The sequence below is a fragment of the Salmo trutta genome, chromosome 10, assembly GCF_901001165.1.
Source record: "Salmo trutta chromosome 10, fSalTru1.1, whole genome shotgun sequence".
NCBI classification, from domain to species: Eukaryota; Metazoa; Chordata; class Actinopteri; order Salmoniformes; family Salmonidae; genus Salmo; species Salmo trutta.
This window is the reverse complement of record NC_042966.1, coordinates 11,636,079-11,642,533: the sequence shown is the minus strand read 5'-3', so window position 1 is coordinate 11,642,533 and position 6,455 is coordinate 11,636,079.

Genomic DNA, 6,455 nt, shown 5'->3' with positions numbered 1-6,455 from the left:
TTCTCCCTTAAGGTGACCTGACCTGACCTCAACCCCCCTCCATCACTACCACATGTAATCGCTTCCCTGCACTCAACATATTCCAAGCTTAGTTGAATACACTATATATCTTCCTCCTATAACCATTAACTTCTGGTGTAGATCCTCTAAACCTTAACACTCTATCAGTGACATGAATAAGTATATTTCATATTCTCAAAATCCAACAATAGTAACCCAATAATGTAACAGCCTTACCCAGGCCCCCTCTTAACAGTCCCCTTCCCTTCACTTCTCCCTGAGACTTGGAAGTCTGGCACTGGAGAGGCCCGGGGTGTCAGGTTCATAACAAGGGCCCTTCAGGGTGCTCCAGAGAGAGCTTGGCCCTTCTCAGTGCTCAGATTATGGTTGGGTTTAATAGCTGGCAGCCATGTTCAAACTCCCCCAGTTTTGGCATGTAAAAACACAATCTACAGCTTCATTAAAAGCAGCGGCCTTGCCTGTATCACCAGGCTCCTGATGATTATTTTGGAACTGCTGTGTACATTTTGTAGAGGCGCAGACATGTACAACGGCAGTGGTCGCTTTGTGCACCCAGCTGCCTAGCATGCCTTGGCACGGGCCCAGAGTACCCCCACTCCCCCTGCCAGCCAGCCAGCAACGCACACCAACCTCAACACTGGAGAGGTGTGGGAAAAAAGGAAAGCAGACAACGTTAACACATGATCTAGGTCTTTGTAGGTTGTTAGCGGGTACAAGGGGAGATTTTGGAGGCCATGATTAATGAACAAACAGAGAGGCGTGCCGTGCATTGAATAAACATAGGCTCTAGGGCACTGGTTCTCAATCCTGGTCCTGGGGACCAAAGGGTGCACACTTTTGTTTTTGCCCTAGCACTACACAGCTAATTCAAATTATCAGGTGTGTAGTGCTAGGGCAAAAACAAAATGTGCACCCCTTTGGGTCCCCAGGATGAGGATTTGGAACCACTGCTCTAGGGAGGAATTCCATAAATAAGTAATTATGTAATGTTTACAGTCATGTTTCCCAGCCTATGATGGAGTCTTACAGAGCACAATTTTCAGCATACGAAATGTGGGCTTTATTTTGCTCATATAAATCCATGAATTACACTGAGATGGCAGACACTGCAACAGGCTACGTCAATACCTATTAAATGTTATTTTACCCATGTGGATCCTGGCTCCCATGTTCACATGCCACTTTATAGGCCATGGCCCTCCTAAACCATGGAGGTAAATGGTTCTTCCTCAAACTGTGACTTTGTGTCATTGGCATAGTGTACAGTATATACAGTATCTGTTGCATCTTCCAGGAATTATGATGGTCTCCAGTGTGAATTGAGACCGAGACACAAGCCACAGTATTACATTGGAGCCCTGTCTCACTGGAGCACTGTCTCCACTGCTCTACACACTCTTGTGAGACCGTATATTAAATTAGTTTGAGTTGAGCATGCATTTTAGTATCTTGATCCATGAAACTAAAGGAATGAAAAAGGTATCATGGTTTCTATGGATTGTCACACCCTGATCTGTTTCACCTGTCTTTGTGATTTCTCCACCCCCCTCCAGGTGTCGCCCATCTTCCCCATTATAGGGGGATGAGTGGAAGACGGCCTTCAACACGGCCAGCGGCCACTACGAGTATCTGGTCATGCCTTTAGGCCTCGCCAACGCCCCTGCTGTGTTCCTGGCTCTGGTAAATTATGTTCTCCGCGACATGTTGAACCGGTTCGTCTTCGTCTACATTGATGACATCCTCGTCTTCTCCCGCTCCCCCCGAGAACATGTGCTCCACATCCGGCAGGTTCTTCAACACCTTCTGGAGAATCAGCTGTTTGTGAAGGCGGATAAGTGCGAGTTCCATCACTCCACCATCACCTTTCTGGGTTACATCATCTCTGCTGGGAGTGTCCAGATGGATCCCGGGAAGGTGAGAGTGGTGGTGGATTGGCCTCAGCCTACGTCCAGGGTACAGCTGGAACGTTTCCTGGGGTTTACCAACTTTTATTGCCGCTTTATCCGGGGTTACTGCACCCTAGCTTCCCCCTGTCTGCACTCACCTCTACCAAGGTTCCATTCACGTGGTCCTCTGCTGCTGACTGGGTTGTTACGGGACCTAAAACATCGCTTCACCACTGCTCCCATCTTGGTTCATCCTGACCCTTCCCGTCAGTTCGATGTGGAGGCCGATGCTTCGGATGTTGGAGTGGGGGCTGTCCTGTCCCAACGTTCTGCCCTGGACCTTAAGTTACGGCTAGACGTTTCACTAACGGAACAAACACATGAAAATCATATGTCAACCAAGCAGGTTCAACACGAAAGTCAAAAATAATGATATAATTCATGCCTTACCTTTGAAGATCTTCTTCTGTTGGCACTCCAATATGTCCCAGAAACATCACAAATGGTCCTTTTGTTCGATAAACTCCTTCTTTATATCCCCATTTATTTGGCACGTTTGATTCAGAAATACACTGGTTCTAACTCGCCCAACATGACTACAAATTATCTAATAAATTACCTGTAAACTTGGTTCAAACATTTCAAACAACTTTCCTAATCCAACTTTAGGTATCCTAAAACATAAGCGATAAAATTTAAGACGGAATATACTGTGTTCAATAGCGGATAAAATCAAAGTGGAGCGAGCTCCAGGTCGTGCGCGCAAAACAAAAGAGTCCACTTGGCTTGACACTCACAACGAACAGCCGTACTTCTTCATTTCTCAAAAGAAAAACATCAACCAATTTCTATAGACTGTTGACATCTAGTGGAAGCCATAGGAACTGCAACCAGGTGCCTCATAAATCTACTTTCCCATAGAAAGCCAATAGAAAACACAGTGACCTCAATTTTATTTTCCTGGATGGGTTGTCCTCGGGGTTTCGCCTGCCAAATAAGTTATGTTATACTCACAGACATTATTTTAACAGTTTTAGAAACTTTAGATTGTTTTCTATCCAAATCTACCAATTATATGCATATCCTGGCTTTTGGGCCTGAGTAGCAGGCAGTTTACTTTGGGCACGCTTTTCATCCGGACGTGAAAATACTGCCCCCTATCCCAAAGAGGGTTTAAGCTGCATCCCTGCGCCTTCTTCTCCCACCGCCTCAACGCCACGGAGAGGAACTACGATGTGGGGAATGGAGAGCTTCTCTCGGTGAAGATGCGGTTGGAGGAATGGAGGCACTGGCTGGAAGGGGTGGAACAACAAAAACCTGGAGTTTCTCCACACCACCATGCACCTGAACTCCAGGCAAGAGAGATGGGCCCTGCTGTTTTCCCGGTTTAACTTTTCCCTCTTTTACTGGCCAGGGTCCAAGAACGTCAAGCCGGATGCCCTGTCTCGCCGCTATAGCCTCACGGTTACTACCCCGAAGCCCAAGACCATCCTTCCCACCTCGTGTATGGTGACGGCACTCAGCTGGGGTATAGGGAAACAGGTCCGGGAGGTGCAACGGTCCCAGTCGAACCCTGGGGGAGGGGCCCAGATAACCGGATGTTTGTGCCTGACTCTGTCCGCTCCACGGTCCTGGAGTGGGACCATTCCTCCAGGCTTGCTTGCCACCCGGACTCCCGTCGGACACTGCTCTTCCTGTGACAACGCTTTTGGTGGCCTACTATGGTTCCGTATGCTGCCGCGTTTGTCGCCGCCTGCATGGCCTGTGCTCAGAACAAGACTCCTCGGCAAGCTCCGACTGGTCTTCTGCAACCACTGCCTGTCCCTCACTATCCCTGGATTTCGTCACGGATCTCCCCCTGTCTGAGGGCAATACTGCCATGCTGACTGTGGTCGACTGGTTTTCCAAAGCTGCCCACTTCATTCCTCTCCTCAAACTACCCTCGGCCAAGGAGACGGCCCAGCTCATGGTGCAGCACGTCTTCCGGATCCATGGACTTCCCGTGGACATAGTCTCTGACCGGATTCTCAGTTCTCGTCCCAGTTCTGGAAGGCGTTCTGCACCCTCATTGGGTCGTAGGCCAGCCTGTTCTCTGGGTTCCACCCCCAGTCCAATGGCGAGCCAACCAGGACCTCGAGACTACTCGCACTGCCTGGTCTTTGCCAATGCCACACCTAGAGCCAGCAGCTTGTGCGGGTGGAATACGCTCGCAACACACTTCCCTGCTCTGCCACTGGCCTATTGCCATTTGAGTGTTCCCTGGGGTATCAACCCCCGCTCTTCCCCGAGCAGGAAGAAGAGGTCTGCATTCCTTCTGCCCAGATGTTTGTCCGCTACTGTTGTCGTGCCTGGAGGAGAGCCCGGTCGGCCCTCCTCAAGACCCCCTCCAGGTATCGACGACAAGCAGATCGCCATCGGACCCTGGCTCCTCGGTATCGTCTCGGCAGAAGGTACGGCTATACACCCGGGATCTGCCCCTCCTTGTGGAATCCCGCAAACTCTCCCCATGGTTTATCGGCCCATTTCCCATCTCTGAAATTATTAGCCCCTCTGCTGTTCGTCTTTTGTTGCCCTGTGCCCTTCATATACACCCCACCTTTCATGTGTCCAGAGTTAAACCCACAGCCCTTTGTCTCCTGTTTTTGTCTCCACCCCCCCTCCATGTGTCGCCCATCTTCCCCATTATCCCCTGTGTATTTATACCTGTGTTCTCTGTTTGTCTGTTGCAAGTTCATTTTGTTTTGTCAATCCTACCAGCGCTTTTCCTTCTGCTCCTGTCTCTCGATTTTTCCTGTTTTCTAGTTTTTACCTTTTCTGCCTGGCCTGACCCTGAGCCTGCCTGCCGTCCTGTACCTTTGCCCCACCTATCTGGATTACTGACCTCTGCCTACCCTGACCCTGCCTGCCGTCCTGTACCTTTGCCCCACTTATCTGGATTACTGACCCCTGCCCTTGACCTGTCTTTTGCCTGCCACTGTTGGATTAATAAACTGTTAATTCAACGTTATCTGCATCTGGGTGTTACCTTGAAACGTGATATGGATAGTGCAGTTAGCTTGAAAGTCAGAGGTTTGTTTTGTTTGCCCTATTCAAACATATCTATATTGATATAAAGTGTCTCTATAAAGGTAAAAAAAAAAATTATAACCTCATACTTTCACTGACCAGATCCAACTTGCTTTATACAGTAATTGTGGCCTGATTCCCAGCTTGTCATACACTCTTAGAAGCAAGGGTTCCAAAAGGAATCTTCGGCTGTTCCCATAGAATAACCTTTTTTTTGGTTGCAGGCAGAACTCTTTTGAGTTCCATGTAGGGTTCTACCTGGAACCAAAAAGGGTTCTTCAAAGGGTTCTACCATGGGGACAGCCAAATAACTCTTTTAGGTTCTAGATACACTTACACTCTGACAACAAAAGGTGCTATGTATTTCACCTCAGTGGTGTTGGGTCTGAATGTGTGGGCTGTGTCCTGATTCAGAACACTGTATATGAATCAGGGAGCCATGGGCCAACTGTATGAGTGCCGACTTGATGTATCCGAGAGGAACAGGCTAACAGGCTAGCTAACCCCAGGTGTGCTAGCAGCATCAGCGGACAGGAATGAGGGTCATTCCACCAGCCGTGCACCTCACCCACATACTGCGACCAGCCAAACAGAAATGCCTGCATTTACTGGGCTGCCATGACAATCTGTCAGTTAGTCATGTGCCTGCCTACAAGGTCCCCAATGGCTGTGACTAATAGCCACCCACCCACCCAGCCAGCCAGCCCCCCACTGCTGCCCAGCACAGGCCCATGTGTGGATGTCCATCAGATAGGCTATGGGCCCTGCCTCCCTGCATGATTCCCTGCCTGACTAACTGCCACACTCCAGGGGAAAGCGGCCCGCCACTCCAATTTCCTATTATAGAGTTGGCTGGCTGCAGGGAGAAGGGCGACGGGAGGAACTGACACAAGAGACCGTTTGGATCTGGGTTGAAAGCTGGGTTGCTAGGGGGAGAGACCCTCCTGCTGACACCATGTGACCTTATTCTGGGTGAGGTGAGTGGCTGGCTACAGATAGTAATTGGGAAATGCACTCGAATTGCACTCTACTTTTAAATCCTTCCATGAGTGCTGATGGCAAAGTAAAATAATCTCTCCAAAACAATGTAAGGACTTTATCTCTCTAAGAGTGATACTGCATCCAGTATATTCTGTCAAGCCATCTAGGTTAAAAAAAACAAACTAAAATGCACATTATATTGTCTAACATTTAGATAAAAGTCTGTGTCACTCTAGCTTGCAAACAGAAATGTTGTCAAAGTCAAACATGTCTCCAATTATCCTTGACGTACTGCTTTTTCAAAGATACAATACTTCCCTGTCTCTATACTTCTGCAACAACCCTTTACTCTGTATCTGTCAAGTCAGCAAAGGGATTGAAGCCTCTTTTTCCAGACCCTAGAATCACACTGGACCTTGCTTGCTGCCAGTAACAGGTGTTGGCCTGACATTTGACTGATTAGCTGAGATATGGAAGGTGTGACAGAACGAGAGACAGGCC